General features: G+C 44.8%; 2 protein-coding genes across 3 annotated transcripts in view; one reads left to right on the forward strand and one right to left on the reverse strand.

The window, feature by feature from the left end:
* The window catches only part of LPIN2 (lipin 2), a 375312-nt gene that overhangs the window by 351951 nt on the left and 4915 nt on the right, over nt 1-18446 (reverse strand). The window lies entirely within an intron of this gene.
* Nucleotides 17434-18446, forward strand: part of TGIF1 (TGFB induced factor homeobox 1) — a 31998-nt gene continuing 30985 nt past the window's right edge. The window contains exon 1 of one of the 2 annotated variants that reach the window (XM_055559225.1): nt 17434-17587. The gene's annotated coding sequence lies outside the window, so the exon portion shown is untranslated. Of the gene's footprint in view, nt 17661-18446 lie in introns of both variants that reach the window. The other variant, XM_055559224.1, reaches the window with a different exon arrangement.

Below are 18446 nucleotides of genomic sequence, written 5' to 3' on the forward strand. Positions count from 1 at the left end.
GTTCTCAACATGTCTTTGGATTACTCATGGCTGGGTGCTGCCATGTATATATCCCTGATACACATGTTAATAAACTTCTGTTTGTTTTTCTCTTGTTCCTCTGTCTTTGGCCAATCTAATTACAGGCCAGTCTCCCCCAGCTGGAGAACTTAAGATGTGTAGTGGAAAAGATTTTTTTCCCTCCCCTATTGTTCAGTTGCTCAATCATGTCTCTTTGCAACCCCATGGACTGCAGCATGCCAGGCTTCCCTGTCCCTCACCATCTCCCAGAGCTTACTCAAACTCACCTCCTTTGAGTTGGTGATGCCATCCAACCAGCTAGTCCTCTGTTGTCCCCTTCTCCTGCTGCCTGCAATCCTTCCCAGCATCAGGGTCTTCTCCAATGAGTCAGTCAGCTCTTCTCATCAGGTGGCCAAAGAGCTAACTCACAGCTCTTATTTTTAATATTTTGATAAGTGGATATTAGATAATATAGCAATGTCAAATTTCCTGAATATGGTTTTAGAAAAGGCAGAGGAACCAGAGATCAAATTGCCAACATCCGCTGGGTCATCGAAAAAGCAAGAGAGTTCCAGAAAAAACATCTATTTCTGCTTTATTGACTATGCCAAAGCCTTTGACTGTGTGGATCACAATAAACTGTGGAAAATTCTGAAAGAGAAGGGAATACCAGACCACCTGACCCGCCTCTTTAGAAACCTATATGCAGGTCAGGAAGCAAGAGTTAGAACTGGACATGGAACAACAGACTGGTTCCAAATAGGAAAAGGAGTACGTCAAGGCTGTATATTGTCACCCTGCTTATTTAACTTCCATGCAGAGTACATCATGAGAAACGCTGGGCTGGAAGAAGCACAAGCTGGAATCAAGATTGCCGGGAGAAATATCAATCACCTCAGATATGCAGATGACACCACCCTTATGGCAGAAAGTGAAGAGGAACTCAAAAGCCTCTTGATGAAAGTGAAAGAGGAGAGTGAAAAAGTTGGCTTAAAGCTCAATATTCAGAAAACGAAGATCATGGCATCTGGTCCCATCACTTCATGGGAAATAGATGGGGAAACAGTGGAAACAGTGTCAGACTTTATTTTTTGGGCTCCAAAATCACTGCAGATAGTGATTGCAGCCATGAAATTAAAAGACCCTTACTCCTTGGAAGGAAAGTTATGACCAACCTAGATACCATATTCAAAAGCAGAGACATTACTTTGCCAACAAAGGTTCATCTAGTCAAGGCTATGGTTTTTCCTGTGGTCATGTATGGATGTGAGAGTCGGACTGTGAAGAAGGCTGAGTGCCGAAGAATGGATGCTTTTGAACTGTGGTGTTGGAGAAGACTCTTGAGAGTCCCTTGGACTGCAAGGAGATCAAACCAGTCCATTCTAAAGGAGATCAGTCCTGGGTGTTCACTGGAAGGACTGATGCTAAAGCTGAAACTCCAATACTTTGGCCACCTCATGCGAAGAGTTGACTCATTGGAAAAGACTCTGATGCTGGGAGGGATTGGGAGCAGGAGGAGAAGGGGACGACAGAGGATGAGATGGCTAGATGGCATCACTGACTCAATGGACATGAGTTTGAGTGAACTCCTGGAGCTGGTGATGGACAGGGAGGCCTGGTGTGCTGCGATTCATGGGGTCGCAAAGAGTCGGACACGACTGAGCGACTGAACTGATTGTGGCTATGTAAAAAAAAGTTTCTTGCTTAGGAGTTAGTGATTAAGTAGTTAGGAATACAGTGTAATGGTGTCTGCAAGTCAGTTTCTAATGATTCAGAGAAGATGATTCAGAGGGAGGGTGACAGAAAGGAAGTAAAAGTGGCCAAATGTTAGGGATTTGTGAAGTTCTTTGTGCTGTTCTTTTAGCTTTTCTGTAGGTTTTTCCAAATAAAAAGTTTGGGGAAAACTGAATTAACAAAACTCCAATAAAAGTGTCCTTACCACCCTTTCATTTATTTGTGTTTTTGCTTGTTATTACCTAGTCTTGTAGGAGCCTGTATTCAGGCTCATTACATATTTTCTAGTACTTTAAACAGTTGTTTTGGACCACATGAGATAGATAACTAATACAGTTAGATTTTTCCTACCTGAAGATCATCTTTTCAATAAAATGTACTGGAAAAGGAATCATCTAAGTGCCATGCTTTAGGTTTTCCAAGGAAATGGTTTAGCAATAAAGAACAAACAGATGGCGCTAGTGGTAAAGAATCCACCTGCCAATGCAGGAGACACAGGAGATGTGGGTTCAATATATGCACGTATATTGAAGGGCTTCCCAGATGGCTCAGTAGTAAAGAATCCGCCTTCGAATGTAGGAGACTAGGGTTTGATCCCCAGGTTGGGAAGATCCCCTGGAGAAGGAAATGGCAACCCACTCCAGCACTGTTGCCTGGAAAATCCCATGGAGAGAAGAGCCTGGCGGGCTACATGTAGTCCATGGGATCACAAGAGTCAGACTTGATTTAGTGACTAAACAACAACAACAAAAAAGTAAAAATTTAATGAAAACTATAAAATGATAACGTAAGTTCCCTTGTGAATTATTCCTACCCTTAGTCCCATTTTCCAGAAATATATAATAAGATGTTCTGTGTTTTGTTTTTCTGCTTGTTACAAATTAGCACTTTAAATTCTATCGCTGTGTACTCACTCCTTCCGTTAAGGCTTTATACTTTGCCTCTCACATCCCCTTCCCTCTTCAGCTGTCAGCATTTTAAACTATGGCAACCCACTCCAGTACTCTTGCCTGGAAAATCTCATGGACAGAGGGGCCTGGTCCATGGGGTCGCTAAGAGTCGGACACGACTGAGCGACTTCACTTTCACTTTTCACCTTCATGCATTGGAGAAGGAAATGGCAACCCACTCCAGTGTTCTTGCCTGGAGAATCCCATGTGCGGAGGAGCCTGGTGGGCTGCAGTCCATGGGGTCGCTAAGAGTCGGACACGACTAAGCTACTTCACTTTCACTTTTCCTTTTCATGCATTGGAGAAGGAAATGGCAACCCACTCCAGTGTTCTTGCCTGGAGAATCCCAGGGACGGGGGAGCCTGGTGGGCTGCCGTCTATGGGGTCGCACAGAGTCGAACACGACTGAAGCGACTTAGCGGCAGCAGCAGCAATCTTCTGCACAAGCGATATCTAAATATTTACATATGACTCTATAATCTCCGGGGCCTCTGTGGGCTGAGTATGCTCTGCCCGGTGGGTCTTCCGCTCTAGGAGAGCAGTGGGCTGAGCCGAGTTATCCACCCATGGGTGATGCTCCTGTGGACTGTTGGCCGCAGCACCTTTGCTCCACCTTTCCCTGCAGCCTGTGCTTCTCACAGAGTAGCCACTGGGTCCTGAAAGGCAGTTGGGTTCCAAGAATTTCCAGGGGAAGAACTCAAAAGCCACCAGTCCTCTCAGAGGTGAGACTGGATTGCCATGACGTCATTGCCTTTTGTTGACTCTGAGCTAAGAGCTTCTCTGGAGCTTCCAGAGAAAAATCTCAAAAATCTCCTACATCTGACATTCTAGGCTGTGGAATTAAACCTTCTCCTGTCCCTGCAAACTCTTCCACTGTCTTCCATGATCACTTCAAACTGTGTGCCACGCTCTTCTGTTGCTTTCCGGCACTCTTGTCATTTGATCATCTTTTTGGCTCTTTTTCAATTTATCCATGGGACCTGGGGAGCAGGGAAAAGGGGCATATCTTTTAGGTCAGCCATCTTTAACCAGCTCCAAATCTTTTGTTTTTAGCATGTTCCTGATGCGAAGAAGTGACTCATTGGAAAAGACCCTGATGCTGGGAAAGATTGAAGGCGGGAGGAGAAGAAAGGGGATGACAGAGGATGAGATGGTTGGATGGCATCATCGACTCAATGGACATGAGTTTGAGTAAGCTCCGGGAGTTGGTGATGGACAGGGAAGCCTGGTGTGCTGCAGTCCATGGGGTCACAAAGAGTCGGATGTGACTGAGTGACTGAACTGAACTGAGGTTTTAAAAAATCTATTATTGCCAAATTATTATTATTATTATTCACTGTGTAAAATGATAAAAATACTTTTCTGAAGCCATAGTAATCACATTATCAAAAGCAAATCATGTATCCTAAATCACTTCAGTTGTGTCCCAGTCTTTGTGACCCTATGGGCCATGGCCCACCAGACTCTTTTGTCCATGGGATTCTCTAGGCAAGAATACTGGAGTGGGTTGCCATGCCTTCCTCCAGAGGAACTTCCTGACCCAGGGATTGAACCTGCATCTCTTATGTCTCCTGCATTGGCAGGCAGGCTCTTTACCACTAGTGCCACCTGGGAAGCTCTTCAAAAGCAATAGGTACCATAGTGATAATGAATGACTCACTTTGTTGAGCAGAAGGCAATGTTTATGTCTAATCTATCACTATCACAACTTCTCCACTTATAGTTTCTAAATTTGATCCTTCTTTCAGACACCAGGTTATTCCTTCAAGTAGATTTTTCAGGAAGATGTGATTAATGCTAAAATCACAAGGTTCTTAAATATTTAAGAATGTATTTCTCATGCCTTTTACATTTGAAAGATACCTTGGCTATTGAAAGAATTGTGTCATACTCTTTCTTCTCAATGTTGCAGCATTACCTTTTCTGTGTTGTGGACAGGAGTTTAAGACCTGCCTGATATATATTATTTTCCTTTAAAGGTGACAAGTCTCATTTGCCTGAATGGTTGTAAAACTTTTTTCATCCTTGACATTCATTTACTTTCTCAGGATATGTCTTAATCTTGGTAGAACTCATCACTTTTTTCTCTAAGAAAATTATTGTATTTTTAATTTTTTTAAAAAATTGTTTTGTGGCACTGTGGCATGTGGGATCTTAGATCCCCAATCAGGGATAGAACCCATGCCTCTTGCAGTGGAACCTCAGAGTCTTACCAGCGAAGTCCCCTAGTCATTTTTTTCTTGATGAGCTCTTTGAACCTGAAGATTCAGAGCTTTTCTTTCCAGAAAGTTGTCCTTTTATTAATTCCTTTCTTTTCCCTGAAAATTATCTTCTCTATGACCACCTTTTATGTAGGTATTTACACTCCCTTATTTCTTTTCACATCTATAACTCAGATGTTAGCTAAGGCCTCTTGGCCCTTTAAGATCTAATCCCCAGCCAATTCCAGGACCTATGAGACCAAAGGCCTCACAATATCTATCAACCAAACCCTGTGTCTCTGTTTCTCTCCATATGCTCATAGATGTAAAACAATGAGCATACAAAACTACCATACCTTGTTTAAAAAAACTGATTTTCCCAAGAAATCAACTGATATCAATAGTGATTTCTATTTGAATTTACTTAAGACTTGAAAAGATATGGAGAGGGGTTGAATCAGTGGGCTGGGCGGCAGGAGGGCCGTGGGGGTGTGGCCTGTCATCTCCTTTCTTCTCTCTCTACACCTCCTCCCTCTTCTGCTCCTCATCCTGACAGCAGCCCCAGGACCAAATTCTTCCCCTGTCTTTTTGCACAGTAACTCTCCCCCTTTCCTGAAAACCCTCTTACCAACTTACCAAGCCTGGGGCTGGAAGTGTGTTGGGGTGGGGTCATTTTCTACTCTTACAGTCTGTTCAGCCGAACAAAGGCCTTAGTCACAGGTGCATTCACGTGTTCAAATGATGTCACCAAGATCATGTTTCCCACACTGCCTCTCAGGTTATGTTTGTCTCTGCTTTTTTTTTCTTTTTTGTATGTGGCCCAATTCTCTTCTTATACAACTATGCTCATTGTATATAGCAGGAAATATGGCTACCGGTAGCCTTGGTCCTATGGATAACCCTCAAACTCATGGTACAAAAATGAGACACTCTCTCTTTCCTTATATTCCATACATCAGATCTCTTGGAAAGAAATATGACTGGACTTGCTTGGGGCAGGACCCAGTTAGGTTGTGGAGTCTTGGCTGGAGTGTCATGATTGGATGGGGTGGACGGTGTACCCAGCCCAGCAGCCAGTCCCTTGGGAATCCTCTGGGCTCATAAGATGATTCCCCTGTGTAAAGACGAGTATTGTTTTAAGGAGACAAAAAACAAAAAAAAGACAGATGTCCTCCACACCTCATACCCTTTGGTATGGAAATGTGCCCTGTCAAATGTAGACACTGAAGAGCAAATGAGAATAAGAAAATGGGAAAAGATTCAGGAAAATGGCCTCACCAATTCCACCCTTTCAAAGTGAAGTTGTTGCCTGAGGTGGCTCCACACACAGCGGGCTCAGTGAGTTAGACAGTGGTTGAGTCATGACCAGGCACTCCTGTTGGTGAAAATGCTGCAGCAATTATCAACAGGTGTCTGAGTGCTGCTAGAGTCGAAGAAAAATCCTGCTCTAGAGCTATTTCAGTTCAGTCGCTCAGTCATGTCCGACTCTTTGCAACCCCATGGACTGCAGCACACCAGGCTTCCCTGTCCATCACCAACTCCTGGAGCTTGCTCAAACTCATGTCCATCAAGTTGGTGATGCCATCCAACCATTTCATCCTCTGTTGTCCCCTTCTCCTCCTGCCTTCAATCTTTCCCAGCATCAGGGTGTTTTCCAGTGAGTCAGTTCTGGAGCTATTTATCAAAAACAATTCACATTTATTGAGCATTAAGATTTGTCAGGCACTGGGCTAAGTATTGAGTATAAACATGGGTGATTAAAACAGACTATGTCTTAAGACCTTAAAATTTAGCTTTTGTGTCATATAAATCTTTACTCCCTCCATAGACTTCATTTGTAAGTGATGATTTTAGATGATTTTACTGTACTGATTTCCTTTGTTTACAAAATACTTTTAGGGGGACTTCCCTGGTGGTCCAGTAGTTAAGAATCTGCCTTCCAATGCAGGGGACATGAGTTGGATCCCTGGTCCAGGAACTAAGATCCCACATGCCCGGAGGCAATGAAGCCTGAACATGCCACAACTACTGAGTCCTTTTGCCACAAAGAAAGATCCTGAGTGCTGCAGCTAAGACCAGATGGAGCCAAAGAAATTTAAAATTTTTTTTGGAAAAAAAAAAAAAAAATTTAGGGAATTCCCTGGTGATCCAGTGGCTGACTCCAAACTCCCTATTAATACAGGGGGTCTGAGTTCGATCACCTGGTCAGGGAACTAGATCCCACATGCCATAACTAAGACCCAATGCAGCCAAATAAATAAATAAATTTTAAAGAATAAAGGAAAATCCTCTGTCCTCCCACATTTGCCAAAAGTAGCTTTTAAAGGTGTCCCCCCTCTCTACAAGGAAGGACAGCAATGAATCACCAGGGACAACTCTAGACCCTATCAGCCTGGAGGTGGCACTAGAGGAATCCACATGCAAACTGCCAACCAGTCCTTTGTGGTTCAGTCACTAAGCCCTGTGACTTAGTCACCAAGTCTTTGTGACCCCATGGACTATAACCCACCAGGCTCCTCTCTCCAAGGGATCTCCTAGGCAATAATACTGGAGTGGGTTGCCATTTCCTTCTCCAGGGGATCTTCCCAACTCGGGGACTGAACCTGCATCTCCTGCACTGGCAGGGGATTCTTTACCACTGAGCCACCAGGGAAGCCCCTTGTCCCTTTCACTTTCCCCATTTATTTGCCTCCCCGCAAGTCCCCTAGAAGCTCAGTTGTTTCCCTTTGTCTTGTCACTTTTCTACAAAACTATCACTCTTTTGTTATGATGCTATATAAGCCCAAGTTCCAACCACCAGCTTTGAGTTACTCATTAGTGGGTTATCCCCCACATATGTATGGTGCATGCATTAATAAGCTTCTGTTTGTCTCCTGTTCATCTGTCTTGTTGGTCTGGTTCGCAGGCCCCAAGATGGATAGAAGAAGACATTTCTTTTCTTCCCTTCCAGGTGACACACCTGAATGGCATGCTTTTACTAATATATTAACAAATATGACCTTATTGAATTTTTGTCATAGTTGTTGGCAGGGAGTTGCCCACAGTCATCCCACACAGATGAGAGGGGTAGCCCAGATCTGAATTAGATGCAGTATTGAAAAATAACATCCCAAATGTAAAAACAAAAAAAGAATAGTTAAGCAACCGTAATACATAAGTTGTAATGTTACATAATCATCAATAATTACATTTTCAAAAACCTTTAATAACATGGGGAAATGCCCAAAATATACTAAGTGGGAAAAAAAAAAGCAGGCTAAAAATTCTAAACACATCATATATTAAAGGAACATAATGTGCATTTTTAAATGATGAGAAGGAAATGCAAAGTTAAAACTGAAGAGCAGGATTTTCCTAGTAGTCCAGTGGTTAAGAATCCAGCTGTCAACACAGGGGACGCTGGTTTGATCCCTGGTCCCGGAAGAGCCCACATGCCGCAGAGCAACTAAGCCTGCTCATCGCAACTTCTGAGCAAGCACTCTAGAGCCCACAAGCCACAACTACTGAGCCCACGTGCCACAGTTATTGAAGCCCTATCACCTAGAGGCCGTGCTCCACAACAAGAGAAGCCCAGGCACTACAACTAGACAAAGCCCATGCACAGCAACGAAGAACCAGAGCAGCCAAAAATAAGTAGCTGTACAGAGGGAGAAAAAATGTTCAGTGTTGTCCTGGAAAGTGCCAATCCAGAGAGTTCTAGAAACAAGAAAGGGGAAAAAAAAGCTTCTCTGCATCTATGTTGGGGAAGAGGGTTTCAGACCAGAGGGTAGAAGATCCCAGAGCTGACAGAGGCATCATAGGTTCTTAGATGTTGGTAAAAACATTGGATAACAGAATGAGCTCCCCTTGTTGGGATCCTACAAGGCTGACCTAGGGTTGGTCGCATCAGCACAGGGAAGGTGATGGTCTCCGAGCACCCCCCAACCTCCTCCCCCTCCCCCACCCCCACCCCCACCCCTCCACTGGCGTCTTGCTGGAATACTGGGCTGCTGTCTGGGTTACAAAGCAGCTCCTGTCTGGACAAAGTGAGACAGTCACCTCATTCACCTCCAAGTGCAGCAGGGAAACTCTGCAACTTCAGAGCACAGAAAGCAATCCCTGAATGCAATCGCCTGGCTGCAGCAAAAAGAAGCCAAACAGGTTCAACCTGAAACTGCCCACCTACCTTTCCCATTTCCTCACCCCAGAGAGTTCTGAGATCATTCACCTCAGGGACCAGCTTTGTAACCGACATTTGGCCCAAAGTAAACCAAATGTAACTGACACTTGGCCCAAAATAAATGCTCACATCGAGACGTAAGAGACTTGGGTTTGATCCCTGGGTTAGGAAGATCCCCTGGAGAGGAGGGCATGGCAACCCACTCCAGTATTCTTGTCTGGAGAATCCCATGGACAGAGGAGCCTGACGGGCTACAGTCCATGGGCTCGCAAACAAACAAAGAGACTTAGCATGCAGGCACAATTGCTCATGTCCTGGGATCACATACAGCACGCCTTGCCTCAGACTGTCTGTCCCTGGCAGACACACCCACATACACTGGAAGCTAAGGAAAGAATAAATTCCATAAACAGAAACTGGGAAACCACTGGTTAGTTGCAACCAGGCAAAAAGGCAGACCACAGCTGGATATGAGTCAACAAAGCAACAACACATGCATACACACCATTTGAGAACGTTCAATGAAAGCATTGTTTTAAGACAATTCTACCTATTTCCCTGGGTCCCCTCTAGTGAAGACACAATGCAATACTGTTGTAAAGAGAACCACGATGACAGCATGACATCCGGAAAACAGATTATGAGAGAGTGAATAACAGCAAAGATGTTTTATTGAAATGCAGCAGTAATTAAGACACACAGGGGCTGACGCTTACAAAAATAGTGAGGAAGAGTGAGAAGGGAAGGATTTTGGGGGTTCAATTCAGTTCAGTGGCTCAGTTGTGTCCGACTCTTTGCGACCCCATGGACTGCAGCATGCCAGGTTTCCCTGTCCATCACCAACTCCTGGAGTTTACTCAAACCCATGTCCATAGAGTCAGTGATGCCATCCAACCATCTCATCCTCTGTCATCCCCTTTCTTCTCCTCCCGCCTTCAATCTTTTCCAGCATCAGGGTCTTTTCCAATGAGTCGGTTCTTCGCATCAGGTGGCCAAAGTATTGAAGTTTCAGCTTCAGCATCAGTCCTTCCAATGAATATTCAGGACTGTTTCCTTTAGGGTGGGCTTGTTTGATCTCCTTGCAGTCCAAGGGACTCTCAAGAGTCTTCTCCAACACCACAGTTCAAAAGCATCAATTCTTCAGTGCTCAGCTTTCTTTATAGTCCAATTCTCACATCCATACATGACTACTGGAAAAACCATAGCTTTGACTAGATGGACCTTTGTTCGTAAAATAATGCCTCTGCTTTTTAATATACTGTCTAGTTAGGTCATAACTTTTCTTCCAAAGTGCAAGCATCTTTTAATTTCATGGCTGCAGTCACCATCTGCAGTGATTTTGGAGCCCAAAAAAATAAAATCTCTCACTGTTTCCTTAGTTCACACTATTATGAGAGAGTGAATAACAGCAAAGATGTTTTATTGAAGTGTAGCAGTCATTAATAAACACACAAGGGCTGATATTTACAGAAATGGGAAGAGTGAGAAGGGAAGGATTTCGAGGATTAGTTCACACTATGTGTTGGCAGAAGCTGCAGTGCAGCCATCTAACACCACCGTTCCAGTTAAGCATTCTGAACTTAAGGAGATGAGAATAGTCTCTTCAGATCTGAGATACACTCCATCAATGGATGATCCATAACAGAGGTTCATCTTTGGGTGTGCTATGCCATTTCCTATGTACCCTTCTAAGGGCCGGACATTAGCAACTTACTTCATCCTCACAGAAACACTTGGAACTGGGAGCTCTTACGTCTTCAGCTTACAGATGAGAAGACTAGGACACAGAAAGGTTAAACACTTTGGCCAAGGCCTTGCTGCTAGTAAGTGTCAGTGCAAGGCTGTGAGTTCAGGAAACCTGAGTGTTGCCCAGGAGACTGGGGCTCCAATTTTCCCACCATGGACTCATCTATAGAGCTCACACCTTGGCCTTCCCTCTTTGAGTTTATAACACCTCTGGTCATGTTGACGTATGGCAGAAACCAACACAATACTGTAAAGCAGCTGTTCTTCAATTAAAAATAAATAAAAACCAATAATAACTCTAGGACTTCCCTGGTGGCTCAGTGGTAAAGAATCCGCCTGCCAATGCAGAAGATACGAGTTCCATCCCTGGTCTGGGAAGATCCCACATGACGCAGAGCAACTAAGCCCCTGTACCACATCTACTGAGCCTGTGTTTTAAGAGCCTGGGAGCCACAACGATTGACTCCACACACCACAACTACTGAAGCCTGTACCACAACAAGAGAAGCCACCGCAGTGAGAAGCCTGCGCACTGCAACAAAGACCCAGGGCAGCCGAAATGATGATAATAATACCTCCATCTGCCCAGGAGCTTGGCATAACTTTGACAAGATCAGGCACGTTCAGGGTGGTATGGCATAGAGTTGGCATAATAACTTTGAATATTATAAATGATTCTGTATTCAAGCATCCCTTTCTTCCAGCTTCTAGAAACATCTCGGAATCCGTAAGAAATACTTTCCATAGTTATGTCTGCTCATCACAAGAATCTCTTAAAATAGATTATTAAGATTTAGAACAGTGTGCATTTGTATACAATTTTATAATAAGGACTTTCTTACAGATATTTTTGCCTCTTGCAAATCCTGAAATGTCAATGCTCGTACCATTCTTCCCATCCTAGAGGTGAGATAAGTAAGGTTCTGAGAGTTCAGGTGACTTGTGCAGGGAACATAGCTAACATATGACAACCAGACTAGAAACCATGTTCACAGGGTCCCCCACAGGATCGAGCCTCTGGAAAGCAGGGTTCTTTGAAGATCTCCCATCACTAACATGGCGATTCATAACCCATAATAAGGTCTTCAGTAGACGGTGTTGACAGATTTTGGTAGCAGGAAGGACTGTAAAGTGCTGGTATAAAACCAAAGCAGGCTATTGCTGATTCATGTTGAGGTTTGACAGAAAACAACAAAATTCTGTAAAGCAATTATCCTTCAATTAAAAAATAAATTAATTAAAAAAAAAAACAACAACACAGCAGTGTTTGAGTTCAGCAGAGCAGCTCGAATGGGGCCTTTCTTTGGTTCCTGGAGGGACCTTTTCTGAGTCCTTTCTGTCCCTTGTTCTCTGGGAAGCCTAGCAGTTGAGTCACTCACAAGCACGTGTTTTCAAACCAGGTGCTGTTTAATACCGTAATGTGGCTATTAACGTACCTTTCAATAATAACAGAACAGTGGAGGGTCTTTGTGTCAAGCAGAGAGAGCTGTGTTTTTTTTAATCGTGCTTAGGGGATTTCTGCTTCCTTTACCTGAAAGTGGTGGAGGTGAGGCAGTAGAAAAGGAGGAACTGAGCCCCCACAAGACAGCATTCGGGTGGGGGCAGAGGACAGATGGCCCCAGGAGACCTCAGCTGAAGGGGTGTGGCCGGCGGATGCTACTGCCAGTGACGGTAGATAATGCAGCCTCTTCTGCAGAACAGTTCCCTTGTGTGTGTCAGCTTCAGACCTTGGGCAAGGGTGTTAAACGTGGCAGCCTTGCCTACATCCTTAGGGAAATAAGAGAAGAGGCCCTTATTATGTGGCGTAACAGGGGAAGAGACAGGAGAGCAAGCAGCTGCATGAAGTGGTTATAAAACAGCCAGCGCTGAATGACAGGAGCTGGGGGTGGCATGTGGGGAGAGAGGTGAGACCTGACACCCAGGAGGGAAGTGAGGACAGGACAAGCAGCCCCTCCCTTCCTCAGGGCTCCCCAGCAATCAATGGGGAGGAGCTCGAACATGCTGCCCAGCAGAGTAGGAGCTACAGCAGCTTGTGTAGGTTTTTTTTTTTTTTTTTTTTGCCGTGTCCTACAGCATGTGGGATCTTAATTCCCCTCCCAGGGATGGAATCTTGCCCCCTGCATTGGGAGCTCAGAGTTGCAACCACTGGACCACTGGGGAAGTCCCATCTTGTATAGGTTTAAGTGGGAGTGTTTCTTCACTGTCACATGAATGCCTAAATGTACTCACGTACACACACACACATACACACTGGCATGCTAGAGGACCTGGGGAAAAGTCAGGTGACTTTCGTCGAATGAATTAACTTCCATATGTCCTGAAATTTAGCAGACTAACGTGGAAAACCAGAAAACGATACGGCCTCACACTAAAAGTGTCACTGTGGAAGATGGGGGGCCGGGGGCCCATAGTGAGTTATGGGAAATGAAACCACACGAGTGCAGAACTGCAACCACGAGAAAAGTGATTTATGCAAGGCACATATAAATGTGGGCCATTTTGCAAATATGACTTTGTCCCTCTTGATGATTTCAGACACTTGAAAGGGGCCCTGTGCTACACAGCCTAGACGATCACCATCCAGCTGGAATTTAGACTCTGTCAACATACATTTTTATTAAAAAATGCAGTAAGGATCTTAGTCACCCCAAACAGCCTTTCATTATTTGCATTTGTGACATAGTCCCGTTTATACCTTTGATATCCCTTGGACAGCAAGATCAAACCAGTTAATCCTAAAGGAAATCAACTCTGAATATTCATTGGAAAGACTGATGCTGAAGCTGAAGCTCCAAAACTTTGACCACCTAATGTGAAGAGCCGACTCACTGGAAAAGACTCTGATGCTGGGAAAGATTGGGGGAAGTAGGAAAAGGGGACGTCAGAGGATGAGATGGTTGGCTGGCATCGCTGACTCAATGAGCAAGCTCTGGGAGATAGGGAAGGACAGAGAAGCCTTGGGTGCTGCAGTCCATGTGATTGCAGAGTTGGACATGACTTAGGGACTGAACAACAAATACCTTTGATATAACCTCCTGTCTTTTAAAAGGAACATTAAAAAAAAAAAAGGAACATTAGTACATACATCTAGTCTTAATGAGCATCTAGATGTTTCTGGAAGAACCATCAGCAATGAAATGATAATGATGTAAATATTTAAGTGATAATAATGAGACCTGGCATTAAGATGAGCTCTATATTTATTTTAGTCATTTAATCACAAAAAGGGCAGTCCTCTGAAGGTAATCTTTGCATTCTAATAAGACCTAGTTTTCATCACACTGCATTATTTTTTAATACCCTGAAATTGCTTTTGGGGGAATGAATGTAATTCTGTTACTTCTAATGTGATGATAACTCCTGGGAATATTTTAATATATGAAAAAATTTAATGCAAATAAAAATCATCCATTGAAGTAATCTGATTTCAGTAATATGATTTCAGTAATATTTCAGTAATATGATTCTAATATAAATTCAAGATTTAAAAAATCAGGTTTCCTTTGAAAGGACTCTTAACATGTTTTTAGGATACTGCATAGGTATTTGTGTAAGCTAATTCAGAGAATTTTTTTCTATCAATACCTTTATTCATCAGGCAGTGGTAGAAATAGAGCCCTTGTAGAGAGGGAGACCCAGTTAAGATGGTATTATGGCTTGAACTGTGTCATCCTGAAAAGACATGACTAAATCTTAACTCCCAGGGCCTTGGAAAGCAACCTTAATTGGAAATAGGGTCATTGAAAATGTAATTAGTTAACAAGAGGTCATACTGTGCAGGGGGGCCTAATCCATTATTATAGATATCCTTATAAGAAGACAGCCATGTGATGCTGTGTGCATGTACACACACACTGAATGCCATGTGACCACAAAGAGACTGGAGTGATGCAGTGCAAGCCAAGGAGCCTAGGGCTTATTTGTGAAACCAGGAGCCAAATAAAAGGCGCGCAGCAGGTTCTCCCCGAAGCCTCTGAGAGTACAAGCCCCTGCCCACACCTTGTGCTCTCTCCCTGGCTAGAGTAGCCTCCAGAATGGAGTTTGGAGTTGTAGCCACTGGACCTCCAGGGAAGTCCCAAGGTTATGTATTCTTAAATCTCACACTAACTTTGAGATTTTAGGATAATATAAAGAGGCCAGCAATGCAAAAGTGAAAAAGAAAGAAAGCTGATTTAAAAAGCCATATTATTCATTAGGAATGATTTGGCTACAAACAACAGGAAAAAACCTACTTGCTGTGGCCTAAAGAACAAGAAATGTGTTATCTGACATAACAAGGGGTCTCCAAGCAGGGAAGCTACAGCGTGGACTTCATCCCATGGTTCTGGATCTTCATCAAGCATATGAGTTCTTGCCCTCTTTCTCTCTGCCATCTTTACTTTGTAAGCTTTGTCTGAAGGCTGGCTCCCTTCCCAGCAGCAAAATGTCCCCTGTTCCTTCAGGGTTCTCACCAAACAGGGCACAATCCTGAAGAAGACACTATGTCTACCTGGAGAGAGGAAAACTCTCCCAGCAACCCTCTATAGATACCCCCTCCTCATTGGCTAAAACTGTGCCATATGCACCTCTAAATTATTGCTGAAAAGAAGAATGCAACCAGAGATCATTCATTGTCCCCAGATATCCTCTTCTTTCTTCCTTTCTATAGAGAACTCCCAGAAATTTCATTTGGAAACACAATCAGCAAGCTAGAAGCCACCTTCCCCAGCTTCCTTGCATCCCCGTGTGGCCTTGTGCCTAAGTTCTGGTCATTAGGATGTGACAGGGATGATGTGGGTCATTCCTGCATTAGTCCTTAAAAAGAAGTGTGCTCTCCGCCATCTCAGGTCCTCCCCTCTGCCTCTGTTAGGGGAAACACACTGACTGAAATTGCCAACCCTGGCCAGGCACCATAGTAACCATTTGCATGAGTTATTTTATGACAGGAGATCCTAGAAAGGAACATGGAACTAACAAGCTACCACCAACCAGACGAGTTTGGGAAAGGTCTAAAGGAGATGCCATGTGTCCAACCAGCCTCCCAGAATCCTTCTCACTGGCATCTATCTTGGCTGAGCAATGCGTGCACCACCAGGAAGGACTACGAGTTAGTGATGGACCAGAGAAAACCCAGAAACTAATCCCATCACCGTAAAACCCGAGCCTTCGAGGACGTGGCAGAGCAGTCCTCCTGGGTGCCCTTATGCTCCTGCTGTCTGCCTGGGCACCCCTTTCCAACAGAGTCTCTTGCTTGGTCAGCTCACGTGTATCCTTGAACAATTCATTCTGAGTATTAGACATGAGCCCAGTCTCAAGCCCTGGAAGGGGTTCCCCTTCCAATAACACTACCATGAAGATTTGGTCATGCACAGTCAGCTTCAAACATGAAGATGTGGGTAGTTCCTCTGGGGGTGACAACAACAAGTAGAAGGAACCTGGGACCCAAGACATTCTCAAGAAGCTGAGGCCAGCTACCATGCTAGATCCACTCTTTCTGGCTGAAGATGAAGCTAGCCTCCTCTGGAAATTTATGGCCATGCAGAGGAGGAACTCCCTTCCCTCCCAGGGCTCATTGACCACCTTCTCCCATCTCTGCCCTTCTTCATTTCTCAGGTATCTAGAGACTGTTAGTCGTTTAGTCATGTCTGACTCGTGTCTGACTGGACCCCATGGACTTTAGCCTGCCAGACTCCTCTGTTCATGGGATTTTCCAGGCAATAATACTGGAGTGGGTGGCCATTCCCTTCTCCAGGAGATCTTCCCGAGCCAGGGATCAAACCAAATCTCCTGCATTGGCAGGTGGATTCCTTACTGTCTGAGCCACCGGGGAAGCTCAAGTATCCAGAGAACAGCAATTTAGTTCCTTTAGGTGGCTCCGACGTTAACAAATGGCCTGCAATTCAAGAGACCCAGGTTTGATCCCGGGGTCGGGAAGATCACTTGGAGAAGGAGGGAATGGCAACCTGCTCCAGTATTCGAGCCTGGTGTGCTACAATCCATGGGGTCGCAAAGAGTCACTCTGTTCATTCAAAGTTCAACTTCTCATTAGGGCTGATTAAAATCTTCATCAATTTGAGTGGTCTTTCTTATCCTCTTGATGCCTCTGAGATAAAAGGAGCTTGGAGGGTGCCACGTCCAGGCCTGCTTTGGCCTCAGGGCGGTATCCCTCATCTGCTGGGTGAAGTGGCTACTTGTTGGAGGAATGGCTGGCCAGCGCCCAATGGGCTTCTGCAGTCACCCCGAGTCTCTGCCACACATACCCCCAGACTCTTGCCCACCCAAGCCTCTGCTGTCACTCCTCCAGTCCCTGTTCCCTTTGTACCACAAGGCCCTCAGGTTCTCAAGCCAACCACCTCTGTATCTTCTGGGATCCATGAGAGCGGCCTGTGGGGGCTTCAGTCTGGTGGAATGCTTCCTGGGAGCCATCCACTCTCCTCCACCCCGACCCCAGCGTGCAACCTTGTCCCAGGCCAAAGAGAGAAACGAATCCATCCAATCTCTCAGTCCCTTACCTTGGGCTCCACACGCCTCTCCGCAGTGGCCTTAGGAAGAAGGCAGGCTTTCCCCTCCTCTTCCTGCCCTGAAGACCATCCCCCTTCATCACATCCTCTTTCTTCCAGAGGTGACTCCTGCCCTTGCCCTGGGGTAGAAAGGGTTCAGGAAATAGAAACCAGCTTATCATAAGGAAACACAGCCAGGCATCATTCAAAAACATCTTATCTGTTACAAAGGGGAAAGAAGTCTCTAGAACAACGATTGCCTCAGCTGGGAAAAGCCAGGGCCTGGCGGAAGAGACCGGCCTTCACGGGGAAGCCAAGGTACAGGTTACAGCCCAGGGCTCCCAAGGCCCTTGTATGCAGGTGGGAGGAGCCCCGCGAAGGAAGGACCCAGGTAGGGGAGGGGCGGGGCCTCGTCCTGCCTTCTCTGCATCGCCAGCTCCCCCAACCCCCCAGCCCCACCCCCGTACTCAGCCCCTCCGGTTGGTGTCTGGCTCAGATTCTCAGAACGTTGTTTTGAGCCGAATGAACTTATCCCGGCCTTTGCCAATGACTCACTCTTTGCCCTTGTCAAGCTTCCTTGTTTAAGTCTCAGTTTTTCCCTCAAAGTAGAGCTGATAACGAATAAAACCTACTTCACAAGGATTCTTACAGTGTGAAAAAGAAAATGTATTGAATCTCCCTTGGTGAGCTCAGAAATGTAGTGGGGAGTATAAATTTCTGTTTACGCTGGAGCTTACCTGGTTCTTCCTTATGGCTCTGCTTCCTGTAATGGCCTCTCTACCAGTGAAATTTTAAAAGGAGGTGCCTCATCTCCAAGTCCGCTCAGGCCTCAGGACCCCATCCTATTTAAGCGCGTGGTTTCCTTTTCCCAACACTCTCCATTGAAGTCGCCCTCAATTTTCCTTTAAAATACATTTGAAAACAAAGAAAATGAGGAATTGGGAAGCATTTTTGTTCATTAAAACCTTATAATACTTAATGTCAGAAAGACTGGAGAAAGTGACCATGGAAGCAAAAGGAGAAAGGAGTGAAATATTTATAGCATTGAAAGAAAATCAGCAACCTAGAATTCTGGGTCTAGCAAAATTATCCTTCAAAAGCAAAGGAGAAATAAAGACTTTTTTTAAAAAGCAGAAACTGAGGGAATTTGTCTCCAGTAGACTTGCCTTATAAGAAA

The sequence above is a fragment of the Bubalus kerabau genome, chromosome 21, assembly GCF_029407905.1.
Source record: "Bubalus kerabau isolate K-KA32 ecotype Philippines breed swamp buffalo chromosome 21, PCC_UOA_SB_1v2, whole genome shotgun sequence".
Taxonomy (NCBI): domain Eukaryota; kingdom Metazoa; phylum Chordata; class Mammalia; order Artiodactyla; family Bovidae; genus Bubalus; species Bubalus kerabau.